General features: G+C 35.8%; 1 long non-coding RNA gene across 2 annotated transcripts; it reads left to right on the plus strand.

The window, feature by feature from the left end:
- Positions 1–817: 817 nt before the first annotated feature.
- Positions 818–1,304, plus strand: LOC123887396. Of its 2 annotated transcripts, none has more exons than XR_006801463.1 (2): positions 818–967; positions 1,116–1,304. It is a non-coding gene; the product is annotated as an uncharacterized LOC123887396 (long non-coding RNA). The 2 variants fall into 2 exon arrangements; XR_006801464.1 differs by having other exon boundaries at positions 818–957.
- The last annotated feature ends 13,648 nt before the right edge of the window (positions 1,305–14,952 follow it).

A 14,952-nucleotide genomic window follows, 5' to 3' on the forward strand; every position in this document is an offset into this window, starting at 1 on the left:
GAGTTTCATTGGTACTTGTCATTTTGTTTACAAACAAAAAAGTAACTATTATATTTATTATTTAAATTTTATTCATAATTTATTTTTTTGAACGAAATAAACTTAATGTATTTCATTAATCACCAAAAGTTCAATACATGAATGAACAATTTTAAATCTATGGAAACTAGTCTAGGAATTGACTGCCCAAGTTAGTGTATAAGCAACCAAATTCATTTGTCTCCCAAATACATAATTTATTTAAAGAGCTAAAAAACAGTGTTGAGGTGCATAACTCAGAAGAAGTGTCAAAATGAAAATGCAATAATTGTAAAAAAGGAAAGAAAAAAAAATTTAAAGAAAAAAAAAATTATTTTTTTTAAGGAAAAAATTATATATATTTATTCTAAAAATTAATATATTTGGTGCCTTATACCGCATGAAATTGGATTCTCTCCAATTTTTTCTCTCATGTTATTCCTCATTTTCTTTATCCATTGTAAATTATAAAAAGCTAAAAAAATATTTAAGAAGAGATAGAAGAAAAGTAAATCAATGGTTAAGATTACAACCACATGACTAACATAACAGAAGAAATTGAGGCGTAGAACACGTAGTCCATATAAAAAATCTGCATCAATCAATTTTTAATATAGTTTGAATTTGAATGAATAGATCAACTATTTGTCCACCATAAAAAAAAAAAATAGACTATTTGCCCACCATAAACGTCACCTTTCATTTTCTATATGAAATTTCATTGAAAGTTCCAAAGAAATTCCTTTTCTTATGTTGACAATCGAAAGATATTTCATATATGAACACTGTATATAAATCGTATTCCCTAGACAAGCATATATAATAGTTAATTTCAATATAGTGGGATGGCTTATATCTTCAACATATCTAATTCAATCTCTTTGCATTTTCTCATTTTGTTGATAGTAACCTTTACTTTGGTTATGAAGTTGGCTCCAGGTTAGTGCAGGTTTGTCTGAATTTTTTATTTTTTTTCCAAATTAGGTTTGTCTTTGTTCGACCTTTACATGAACAAACTATAAAGCATACATAATGGAAGTAGTAATTAATTTTCTAAAACTTTAAATATATTTTGAATTGTTGATAATATTTTGTAGATATGACGATGAGAAAATTGGGAGACAGGCCAACTACACCTCCGCCACCACAGCTTAACAGAAGCCCAGGCCCAGCCCAAATATAAAGTCAATACTGGCTTTAAGCTCTCAATTTGTTAAGATTTTTAAAGCCTAAATTTAGGGCAAAAATATATATAAATAAGATTGTGGATGCATTTGTTTAAACACATAAAAAAAATATTTTTGAAAAAATTTAGAGATTTTTCTAAAAAAAAAAAAACCTACTTTATGTTTATTTACTATCATAAAATTCATTTTTTAAAAAATTGATGTTGGTCTTGCGTATGTGATCTATTTTGGTGATATCAAGCTGGAAGGGTAAAAGTAGTAATCTTAGAATGAATCTCTCTGATGTCTATGATACCTTATATATAAGAGTGCGATGGAAGTAGCGGAGGAGCTTCATTCCCCACGTTCGCTAAACTCATTCCAATTATCCAAACCATATTCTCCAAGGAGGCATTCTTCCATAGACACATGATTTAGGCACACACTCACAATTCAAAATAATTAAAATAAAAATAAAATAGTCGCATCAATTAATATTACTTTAATTATTTTATCTTTTTTTTTTTTTTGCTTATGTGAGTGTGCTTAAGAAAAATTTGTTTATTTCTCTTCTCCAAGTGCTTTTCTGCAGCTAGTAGCTACATTTAAGCTATATCCTTGCCGTGACGTATCCGAGTAGAACTTGCCAACAAGAGGGGAAAGGATTATACAAAGTTACAGACTCTGTAATGAATCGGATCCGTCTGATTATAATCCAACAACTGAGATCGTTTTTGATGAAAAGACACAGTTTTAATCACAGTCGCCTGCTTTTAGATTGATGGTTGAGATTAAAAACAGTGTGAAACTGCGTGTAAATATTACTGCAGTGAATCCAAGTCCCAACAAGAGTGTTCATTGGCGATTGGGTCATGTTTAGATTTAGCTGCCTCTCATTGTACAGACCAAGCTAGAACGAACATGACTAGGGGTCTGTTTGGATTAGCTTATTTTTGAACTTATACAAACAACTTATGCAATTTTTATGTATTATTATTAGTTTGTCAAGGTAGTGTTATTAACATGTTACTATGTGTACCAAAAAAATATTAAAATAAACAAACTTTAGTTTTCAAAATATATAGCATTAGTTGGTTTTTATTGAATAACATAGGTTAATTTCAATATTGTGAGAAATGGCGTATATCTTCAACTCATCTTCAAATTCTTTGCATTTTTTCATTTTGATGATAATAGCTTTTACTTTGTTTATGCAAGATTAGGGGAGCATTAATATCAGATGAGCATGTTATGTTATGCAGTTATCTAAAAAATTGTTGGTGGCTGACTCATTTTTCCAATGACCGTTTAAAGAAAATAAGCAGATTCAAGGAAAGAAAAGAAGATTTAATGAATAATTATGAAGGATTTTTTATTTTATTTTATATAAACATAATATTTTAATGCAAATCATATATTTTATCATGTCATATAATTAAATTAGATATAGTTGGATGATTTGACGGTATATATAATTAATAATATTAAATAACATAGTAAAATTATTTTACCCTATCGGTGTTCTAACAAATTCACAATTCACAATTTATTTATGTCACATATATGACCCGTGCGTTCGCACGGGCAAGATGTATAGTACTTTATAAGTGATAGTAACCATCAACCTAATATCTTAAAATTTTGCGTATGTAGTATCACACAAACTTATATAGTTGTCAAATTGTCCAATGTGTTAATCCCCAGACCCCTCATTCATGACCCAACAGAGGGGAAGGGAACGGTAACGTTTTTTAAATTATACTGTAAACACAATAAAATATTTTCTTAAAATAATTTAAGTGTGATTAAAATATTATACGGTCATTTATCATATTCATCTTTCAATTGTTTTAAAATATTAACCGAATACATCAAATAATAAAAAACCTCAAAAATTAGTTTTTATAACAAAGCCTCATAATTTAGATAATACATAGGAGATACATTTATTTTCTCACATTATTCCTAACTAGGGGAATGGATTGTCTCCAGCGACAATCACACCGGAGAGAATAAAGTGCACATCTTTGCCTTTCATTTTATTTTATTTTTAATATATAATGTAATAGTATAAAAATGAAGGGTTGAGATTTCACGGGAGAGAAATTTTCACCGGAAACAATCTCCTCCCCTAACTAGTGGTGTTTTGTTGACCAAAACATCCTGTAACATGCCCTCCGTCATGTAACATACTCGGCAGATAAAAAAGTACATTTATTCTCTCACATGTAATCTTAATTAGTGGTGTTTTGTTGACCAAAACATTATGTAACATGCCCTCCATCATGTACAATATTTGAATTATGTTCCCATTATTATTTTTTATTTCACTCAATTCCCATTACCATTTTTCCCTTTAAAGACAAAATTTGCCGTTCCATATATGACACTATAAATTGTCTTAGCTAGACTATAGCATATATCATAGTTTAATTAATTTAAATACTGTAAAAGATGGCTTATATCTTCAACTTATCTTCAATTTCTTTGCATATTCTCATTTTGATGATAATAGCCTTTACTTTGTTTATGCACTTGCCTCCAGTTATTAGTGCAGGTTTGTCTTTGTCAACAATGAAATTAACAAACTACTAAAAATTTACAAAAGCATGCATGAATAACATTTTTATTTTTTTTTGAAATGGATGGCATATAATATTTATTTTTATTTTAAAAGCGGCAAGCTAGCATGCATAACATTAATGTTTAGAAAGTAAATAAATTTGCTTAATTTTGAAATATGCATGTATTTTGAATTGTTGATTGATACATATGTATTTTTTTTTTCCGAATGGAAAATAAATTATGTATGATTCAATTTTGTAGACATGAATGACATTGATACATATATCAATTTGTAGATACGAAGATGAGGAAGTTGGGAAACTCTCCAAGTCCACTTCCTCCACCGATGTTTGCCAACGGCGAACAGCCACATCCTAATGCACTCTCTTAATTAGGTTTGGGTCAGTAGTAGCAGGGTACTAGTGTCAATTTAGTAGCTGAGTGCTTAGTTACAACCTTGGTATGGGTTGAACTGGTCGGTCTAGAACACTGGTGTAGAGTTATTGTGTAATATATGTTGGCTTTGAGTAATTTTGTGGGTGTGGTTTGTAACTTTGTTTGATTAACCATTTTGGTGTATCTTTTCTATTTAGCTCAAGTTATTTTATTTTTTATTTTTTAAAATCTAGCTTAAGTTGTTGCTTAAGTGGTGATTTTTTTTTAATGGCAAATATAATTATATATACTAGTGGGTCAGATAGGCGCGTTCCGCGTCTGCCTGTGTCTAACTTATGTCCAAAAAATTATGTTATAGTGAGTTTGTTTTGCTGCTTAAAAAAAATATGCCTTATATTATGGTGAGTTTATTAATATAAAAATTTTGTTGCTACTAAAAAAATCAAAGGTAATATTGTTATTATGAAAAGTCGCGCGACACCAAAACTTTTCTATCCTCTCTTTATATAGGTATAGATATAAAGGAGAGTAAGGATACACAAACTAGTCCACAAAATTTATGTTTCATTAAATAATACTAATTTTACTATCAAAATCAACACAACTAATAATTTTATCTTAAAAACTGCTTAAAATCTAAATATGACACTTTTTATAAGGCGAAGGTGGTATTTTTTTTTATTAACTATCTAGTAATTTATTGTACAAAAAAAAATTATCTAGTATAATTCCAACTATGAGGGTATCATGGTAATCTAGAAGTCATTTGTTTTCTAAAAGTCATTTGTTTTCTTCCACTTGCTCACAATACGGAGACTTATTAATTACATTGTACTCCCATCTCTATTAGTCGACTCTGAACCAGTAAACAATTTCGCAGCACCCGCCATAAGAAAAACTTGACTTGTTGTGATACCTTCAAGTAATTATTCTTCACTTATTTTATTTTTTTGTTATAATTATTTTTACTGTCTTTGGCTAATATGAACAAGTGCATCATGTCTTTCATGATGTACAAGTTAACAATATCGTTATAACGAATATAAATTTTACAAAATCGACTGTTGGATTGAAAGTTTATTTCATATCAATCATCCATGTCAAATTTTAAAGAAATTGAAAATCATATCATATGTCATTGAAATCCATCAAAATTAACGGTATTTAATAAAAACTCATAAACCGTTAATTTTGATGAGTCTCATTGACTGTTGAAGTTAGTAGATGTTTATTTAATTTTTCAATTATGTTATAATAAGTCCTGTTAATTGGGAAGCAAGGTTGTTTTATTTTCCCTATTAACTGGGAGTAGTGGCTGTGTAGGCAGACTAAGTCTTTTGAATTATTCCTTATTTGTAGGCATGTTTAGTTAGTGTTGCAGTTTAGATTACTATGTGGCAGAACTGATGTAAGGCTTTATAAAGCCAATTCCTTTTCATTCAATAATATCAAAAACATTTTCCTTCAAATTATTTTGCTTTTCTTAATAATTAACATGGTATCAGAGCTTCGAAAGGGGCCTGGTTAACTGAAGCGGCAGTCTTCAAAGAACATTAGCAATGACATCTGAAGGGAGCAGTAATGGATTTGTGCAACCAGCAATTCCAAAGTTTGATGGTCACTATGATCATTGGAGCATGTTGATGGAGAATTTTTTGAGATCAAAGGAATATTGGGGATTGATTGAAGAAGGAATTCCTGAAGTAAGAGATGAAGCAGCCTTGAATGAGGCACAGTTAAAGGCAAGAAATGACATGAAGCTAAAGGATCTAAAGGCGAAGAATTACTTGTATCAAGCAATTGATCGAGTTGTTCTAGAGACTATTCTCAAGAAAGACACCGCCAAAGACATATGGGACTCCTTAAAGAAGAAGTATCAAGGCACGATTCGAGTCAAGCGGGCTCAATTACAAGCTCTTCGTAAAGAGTTTGAAATTCTGAACATGAAAACCGGAGAATCTGTGAATGAGTATTTTGCAAGGACGACAATTGCAAACCGAATGAGAACTCATGGAGAGAAGATGGAAGACGTTACGATCATAGAGAAAATTCTACGCTCTATGACCTCTAAATTTGACTATGTCGTATGTTCAATAGAAGAGTCTAATGACATTGATACTATGTCAGTAGATGAGTTGCAAAGTTCACTGTTAGTGCATGAGCAACTCATGTCAAATCACATTGAGGAAGAGCAAGTTCTCAAAGTGACTCATGCTGGAAATTCCTATGGAAGAAGCAGAGGCCGAGGAAGCTTTAGAGGAAGAGGAAGGGGTCGTGGTCGTGGCATAAGAGAAGGAAATTTTGACAAGTCATCCTTTGAATGTTATAATTGTCACAAAACTGGCCACTTTCAATGGGAATGTCCTTATAAAGCAGAACGAACAGCAAACTTTGTTGAAGCAGACGAGGAAGAAATATTATTGATGGCTTACATGGAGAATAAGCAAGCTGAAAATGGGGAGATATGGTATCTTGATTCTGGATGCAGCAATCACATGACAGGTAATAAAAATTTGTTTTGTGATTTAAATGAAAGTTTTCGACAAAACGTCAAGCTTGGCAATGACTTATGGGAAAAGGAAGTGTTAAAGTGCAAATGAATAAGAAAATGCAAATTGTGGATGATGTATATTATGTGCCAGAACTCAAAAGCAATTTGATCAGTCTAGGACAATTGCAAGAAACAGGTTGTGCTATTATAATCCAGAAGGGATCTTGTCAAATCCATGATCCAAAAGAGGGACTAATTGTTGCTGTCAAAATGTCTGGAAATCGGATGTTTCAACTAAAAAACGAAACATTTGAAGACCACACTTGTCTCAAAGTATCTGTTTCCAATCCTTCATGGTTGTGGCACTACAGGTTTGGACATTTAAACTTCAATGGACTCAGAGCTTTGCAGCAAAAAGAAATGGTGAAAGGGCTTCCACAAATTGAAACTCCATCTCATGTATGTGAAGAATGTGTGATTGCAAAGCAACATAGAAAATCATTTCCTCGAGAAAGTAATTGGAGAGCTAGTCATGTCCTTCAACTAGTGCATTCAGACATATGTGGTCCAATGAATCCAACTTCCAACAGCGACAAAAGGTACTTCATAACTTTTGCCGATGACTTTAGTAGAAAAACATGGGTATACTTTCTAAAAGAAAAATCTGAAGCAATTGAAATGTTTAGGAAATTTAAAGCACGAGTTGAGAAGGAGACAAAACAGCATATTCAATGTCTTCGAATAGATCGTGGGGGAGAATACACATCTAGTGAGTTTGTGAATGTGTGTGAATGTAATGGAATCAAGAGGCAGCTGACTGCAGCATACACACCACATCAAAATGATGTGTCAGAGAGGAAAAACAGAACCATTATGAATATGGTGAGAAGTTTACTAGCAAATAAAAATGTGTCGAAGACGTTTTGGCCGGAAGCGGTTAATTGGAGTGTTCAAGTTCTCAATCGATGTCCAACATTTTCTGCGAAGAATATGACACCGGAAGAAGCTTGGTCCGGTCACAAACCAGCTGTTGATCATTTCAGAATATTTGGTTGTGTTGCTTATGTGCATGTTCCTGATCCAAAGAGAAAGAAACTTGATGATAAGGGAGAGAAATGTGTACTGCTTGGTGTTAGTGAAGAATCTAAGGCTTACCGTCTTTACAATCCTCTAACTAAGAAAGTTTGTATTTCTAAAGATGTGGTGTTTGATGAAATCAGTAGCTGGAATTGGGAAAACAATGACAAAGGAAAATCATTGCCTCTTGAACCTGAGGATAATATAAATGTAGAAGTAGAAAAGGATACAGACAATGATTGTGAAGAATTAAATGAATTTGGATCTGATCATGGAAGTGAGGGCGCTGAAACTTTACAACAAAATATGCAACGTCCAAGGAGAAGGCCTGATTGGATGGATGATTACACAAGCGGTGAAGAGCTCTCAGATGAAGACACATTGGCTCACTTTGCCTTATTTGCTGGATGTGACCCCATTTCATTTGATGAGGCAATTAAAAGTTCAAGATGGAGAAAGGCTATGGATGCAGAGATTGAAGCAATTGAAAGAAATAACACATGGGAATTAGTGGAACTGCTAGAAGGAGAAAAAACTGTGGGAGTAAAATGGATTTACAAAACAAAGGTGAATGAAAAAGGAGAAATTGACAAGTTCAAGGCTCGTTTAGTAGCAAAAGGGTACACTCAAAAGTACGGAGTTGATTATTCTGAAGTATTTGCACCGGTGGCAAGGCATGACACGATAAGAATGGTTATCTCACTAGCTTCTTGTTGGATATAAATTTGGTATTTATCAATTAAATATAATTGGTGGGTCCAATATTTATTTGGAGGTGATATTGTCAAAATAAAACTTTCAAAGTTGGCGTCGAGAGACAACTAGGTCGAAGCCAAAGAGCGCTTCGAGGGATATGGATAACGCGTCCAGTTTTGGTTTTGCCAGAAGGCTATCGAAAGCGCGAAATCGAACCGATAGAGAGTTGGGCCAAGCCCAAAGAAGAAACAACGAGCGGCCCAAGAGGCATTGGCGCGCGCTGAAGGAATGGAAGATGAAAGTGGAGAAACGTGGTCGACGTGGCAGATCGAGGAGCGTCCAGATGATCAAGAAACAGTTACCACTTTGTAGTAGTATTTATAGTAGTTTTTCATTCAGAACAAAGGTCACAAAATTTTATACAAACACTCTCTCTAAAATTCTAAGTACTCAGCGATCGAACGAACGGAATTCAGAGGAGAAATGTATGTTTTGTGAACCATCTTTATTTGTAATTGCTTTTCATTCAATGCAATTTGCTTTCCAGTAATTTTCTTTAAGTTTAATTTCAAATACTTGCTCGAGAAACTGCTACTTCGAGGCGATTCGAATTAGTTTCTCTTGTATGTTTTAAAAACGTTTTAATTCCTAAGTGTTTGTTTCCTTGTTAAAACGAACATTCAAACAGTTTTCTCAAAACGAATAAACACAAAATTGTCCTGAGATTTACTAGTTGATCTCGCGAGTTTAAATACTTAAACTAGCGGTTGTTTACCAAATTTTCACGTAAACAAATTGGCACGCCCAGTGGGACTGGTTTTGTGTTTATTAAAGTTGTGTTTTTTTTATGTTGTGGAATAAAAACTTGTTACTTGCATATAACTGATGATAAGTTAGGTTATGGTTAAAACTACTCAGAGATCTAATCCTAGTAAAACTCCAAATTCTAGTGCGATGAGTAGCGAAGCAAGTTCGAGTGGTGGAGTCGATCCACCTCCACAAAGTTTGGTAACATCTGAGTTGGTGAATGTTCCAATATTCTCCAGTCCAACCATTTCGACTGTGCATGATGTTATTCCAACTTTGCCAGTACCAACTATGGCAATTCCGTCCGTGACTGCTGGTTTTGGACGTTCGAAACCACCATCAGGTCAGGGTTTTATGTATGGGCCTCCCCCTACACTTGGCTTAGGGATGCCAAGTTTCGAATCTGAAAGGTATACCTCATCAAGGGTAACTCCCACACCCTTAACGACTGCGTCTGTGTTGTCTTTGAGGCAGCAAATGGATGAGAGCAACCATGAAATGGTTAATCTCTTAACACAACAAATTGGTACTGTGTTTAATCCATTAATTCAGAATACCAACGAGAGTTATCAAATGTTGGCATTTCAAATGAGTCGAATTGCAGATTTTTTTGGGACACCCCCACCACCTCCTAGAGTAAATCCTATTACTCCACAAGTAATATTACCTGCAATGTCTTCGACTCCAGTGCAGCAAAGGCCGACTTATGTGGCCAATGAAACAGTTCCTAACCCAACACCTACGCCAGTTGTACAAGAGGAAACCTATTATCTTCACGAGGTTAATCAAATACCTCAAGTAGTAAATCAAAACCCTCCTATTGTCAACCCAAATCCACAAGTGGTACATCAGAACCCCCCAGTGGTAATGGTTAGGAGGAACCAGGATCCTGACGAGGTAGTACGGGAGGTGCAGAACAATAACTTGCTTGGCCAACACAATTTGGCTAACATGGTCGAAACGATTTTGGCCCAAAACGGCCTAAACACGGGTTGTCGAAGGCTAAATTTTGTCTCTGCCTTCACTGAATACGTGCTGCAAACAGAGTTACCAAGAGGTTGGAAAGTCCCAAAATACACTAAGTTTGCTGGGGACACTAATGAGTCAACCGTAGAACATATTGCTAGGTATTTAGCTGAATCTGGGAATTTGGCGAATAATGAAAATTTGCGAATGAAGTATTTTCCTAATTCGCTTACCAAGAATGCATTTACTTGGTTTACAACTTTACCTCCCAATTCGATTCATAGTTGGGCCCAATTGGAAAGGACTTTCCATGAGCAATTTTATATGGGCCAAACTAAGATAAGTCTGAAAGAGTTAGCCAGTGTAAAAAGAAAAAACCAAGAGTCAATTGATGACTATCTAAATAGGTTTCGTTTGCTGAAGTCCAGGTGCTTTACTCAAGTGCCTGAACACGAGCTAGTGGAAATGGCTGCTGGTGGGTTAGATTATTCAATTCGAAAGAAGTTGGATACCCAATACCTTCGAGACATGTCACAGTTGGCTGACAGGGTGAGACAAATCGAAAGGTTAAAAGCTGAAAAAGTTAGAAATTCTAAGTTTCAGAAAAAGAAAGAAATAGGTTTTGTTGATTCCTATGATAATGAAATTGATTATGAAATTAGTGATGAGTACTTAGATTTCGATGATAGTGATATTAATGTGGCTGAATTAAAGCCTGGGCCTCCTTATACTTGCAAATTGTTGAGGCCGTCGAATGGAAAAAATCCAATCGAACCAAAAAATGATAAGTTTGTTACGAAGACTTATACTTTTGACATTACTAAATGTGATGAAATTTTTGATTTATTGGTGACTGACGGCCAAATTATTGTGCCAAAAGATATGAAAATACCACCAATAGAACAAAGAAAGAAAAGAGGTTATTGTAAGTTTCATAACTATTTGGGACATAAAACTTATCAATGTGTTGTTTTCAGGGATTTGGTGCAAAAAGCGCTGAATGAAGGAAGGCTGAAGTATGCTGATAAGGCAAAGCCTCCAGTGAAGGTAGATTCAGACCCCTTGCCACCTGCTGACGCTACCTATGTCGAAGTCTATGACTGCAACATGGTTGAAGTGATAGATGCTGCTGCTCCGATCAAGGCTGTGCCTGAGGAGGAGTATGAAAAGAGGGTACGTGAGGTGTACCCCAATGCTGAGGAAGAATTGGTGGACTTCCTAAATAGGTGCAAGCTGAAGAATGCTGAAGTGATGCTTTGCCCTAGATGCAGTGCTGTGTGCGACAAAGAGGCTACTGCAGGCCTTCAAAATGTTGTACCTTATGCTGAAAACAAGAGAAAATGGCCAAAATCTAGGCCAAATCAAAAAGCTTGGCCTTACAAAGGGGCCAATTGGGGAAAACCTATTACCAAAGGCCTTTCGATCCAGCAAAGGCTAGGCCCCCAAAACACTTTCAAACCATCTGGGAGAGCACCTGTTAACCAATGGGTGAGTGGACAGTACGTCACTTTTAATCGAAGGATGATGGAAAATGGAAGCTCTAGCAATGTTAACGTGAACATTGTAGCTGAACCCAAGGGTTCAAAAGTGGTAGCTGGAAAGGAAACAGTGAATGCTGCCACTGAAGTCAACAAATACTCTTATAGGAATAACTATAAGGGAAAAAATCCTATGACTCGCACTCAGTGGCGAAGGTTTCAGAGGAAACAAAAGTTGACAGCAAAAGAGGTTGAGGCTGGGGGCAAGGTTGTTGCAACCCAGAAGGCTGAAAAGGGTGAAATGGCCAAGAGGCCAGTAAAGGAGAGGCTTTCCATAATATTGGAAGAGCCAATAGCTAAAAATGCCCAAGGAGGGGCAGAAGATGAGGATGACATGGAGGATGATGATCTCCTGGATGAGGGGTCTGATTTCGACGTCATGGTCAATGTGGTGTCTATTCTGCCACTAGAATATGATGTGCCTACTGAAGTCAATGAGTTGGAAGAAGACTTCGAGGCCCTTAATTTGGCTGATCATAAGCCAATGTGTTACTATGTTATGCAAAATGGTTGTGTCGAAGAGCAAAAAGCTGTCTTCGAAAAGCCAGACCTGGGAATGCAGAACCACTTGAAGGCTTTGTTCATTAGGGCAAAAGTCAATAATGTGGGAATCAACAAAGTCTTAGTGGATGGAGGAGCTGTGGTGAATATCATGCCTCACTTTATGTTGAGAAAATTAGGTCTCTATGACACAGACCTTCATTCCCACAACGTGGTGCTGGCCAACTACGAAGGAAAAACTGGCCATTCCCTGGGGGCAGTGCAATTGGAAGTATGTGTTGGTAGCACAGTTCGAAAGACCTTGTTTATGGTCATAGCTGCCAAACCTAATTACAATCTGTTATTAGGCAGAGAATGGATACATGGTGTTGGAGCTGTTCCCTCAACCATGCACCAAAGATTAATCATCTGGAGAGAAGATGGTTTAGTCGAGAATGTGGAAGCAGATCAAAGTGCATATGTTTCAGAGACAGGCACTGTGACTTTACAGAACTTTGACAAAAACCTGGCTTTGATTGCTCCTTGTGGTGAGCAAGATGCTGCCTTCGATCCAAATGAAGTGGTGTCAAAAAATGTATACCACTCAGTTAAGTTGCATCCAACCCATGGCTTTTGTTGGGAAAGGGAAGACATAGAGAAACCCTTGTGTGAGGATGCATACCCACCAGTGTCTGGATGGGTCAACCATGATGAGTTTGATGATTGAGTCCCCAGCATGGGATCGGATTACGGCTTACGCAGCCGAAAATAGAATCAAAATGGCTCTTGAGGCCATTAATGTTCAGGAAGATATGGCTGTCGAGGCCAATGGTGACTTAAGAGACGAACTGGCCTTGGAGGCTAGTGAGGTAAATGACGGAAAAAAGCAAAGGTTGGATTGTATCTATGATGATGAGCCTTTGGGTTTTGAGAAAGATCCACATAATTCGATTCAAAGAATGCAAGCCCAAGATCCTTTGCAGGAAGTTGATATTGGAGATGGCTCTGTTAAAAGGCCAACTTATATTAGTGCCAATATAGACCCAACCCTAAAAGAAAGAATGGTCGAGTTGCTTAAGAAATACAGAGACTGCTTTGCATGGGATTATAACGAAATGCCTAGGCTAAGCAGAAATCTTGTGGAGCATAGGCTACCCCTTCGACCAGATAAGAAGCCTGTAAAGCAGCTTCCAAGGAGGTTGGCACCAGAAATCATGACAAAGATCAAAGCAGAAATTGAAAGGTTGCTCAAATGCAAGTTCATTCGAACAACCAGGTATGTGGAATGGTTAGCTAATATTGTTCCTGTTATTAAGAAAAATGGATCGCTTAGGGTTTGCATAGACTTTAGAGATTTGAATAATGCTACACCTAAGGATGAATATTCCATGCCTGTAGCCGAAATGCTAGTTGACTCAGCAGCAGGGCATGAATATTTGAGTATGTTAGATGGCTATTCAGGTTATAATCAAATCTTTATTGACGAAGATGATGTGCCAAAAACCGCATTTCGTTGCCCTGGTGCTTTAGGTACCTATGAGTGGGTGGTGATGCCTTTTGGATTGAAAAATGCTGGAGCAACGTACCAAAGAGCCATGAACTTAATTTTTCATGATTTTATCGAAATATTTATGCAGGTTTATATTGATGATATTGTTGTGAAATCCTCCTCCCAGGATGAACATATCGAACATCTTAAAAAATCGTTCGAAAGAATGAGAAAATGTGGATTAAAGATGAATCCACTAAAATGTGCTTTTTGTGTACATGCAGGAGATTTCCTTGGCTTTGTTGTGCATAAAAAGGGCATAGAAATTAACCAAAATAAGACAAAGGCTATCATGGAGACAAAACCTCCAGGAACGAAGAAACAGCTTCAATCTTTGCTAGGAAAGATCAATTTCTTGAGAAGGTTTATATCAAACCTAAGTGGCAAAGCTCAACCTTTTTCTCCACTGCTGAGGCTCAAGAAAGGTGATGTATTTGAATGGGGAACGGAACAACAAAAGGCATTTGATGATATCAAGGCATACTTGTCGAAGCCTCCAACTTTAATGCCTCCTATTCGAAACAAAGCAATGAAGTTGTACATCGCAGCATCAGATTCGACTATTGGAAGCATGCTCGCACAAGAGGATGGAAATGGCGTAGAAAAGGCTATTTACTATCTAAGTAGAATCTTGAATGATGCCGAGACTCGATATAGTCCAATTGAAAATCTTTGTCTATGTTTGTATTTCTCTTGTACCAAACTTAAGCAATATATCAAACCAGTTCATGTTTATGTTTATTCTCATTTTGACATCATTAAGCATATGTTATTAAAACCAATCTTGCATAGTCGAATTGGGAAGTGGGCTTTAGCTTTAACTGAATATTCATTGACTTACCAACCCCTGAGGGCTGTAAAAGGTCAAATAGTGGCTGACTTTCTTGTTGATCACTCAGTGGCTGAGATTCCAATAACATATGTAGAACTTGAACCTTGGATACTATACTTTGATGGCTCAAAGCACAAACTTGGTACAGGAATTGGAATCGTAATCATTTCTCCTTTAAAGATTCCAACAAAGTTTAAGTATAAGATTAATGGAACATGCTCTAATAATGAAGCCGAGTACGAGGCTTTAATTGCAGGTCTAAAGATTCTTTTAGACTTGGGGGCAAAACATGTGAAAATCAGAGGAGATTCTGAGTTAGTAATAAAACAATTGGCAAAGGAATACAAATGCATTCAAGAACATTTGATGAA

Source organism: Trifolium pratense, linkage group LG5, assembly GCF_020283565.1.
Source record: "Trifolium pratense cultivar HEN17-A07 linkage group LG5, ARS_RC_1.1, whole genome shotgun sequence".
In the NCBI taxonomy this organism is placed as follows: domain Eukaryota; kingdom Viridiplantae; phylum Streptophyta; class Magnoliopsida; order Fabales; family Fabaceae; genus Trifolium; species Trifolium pratense.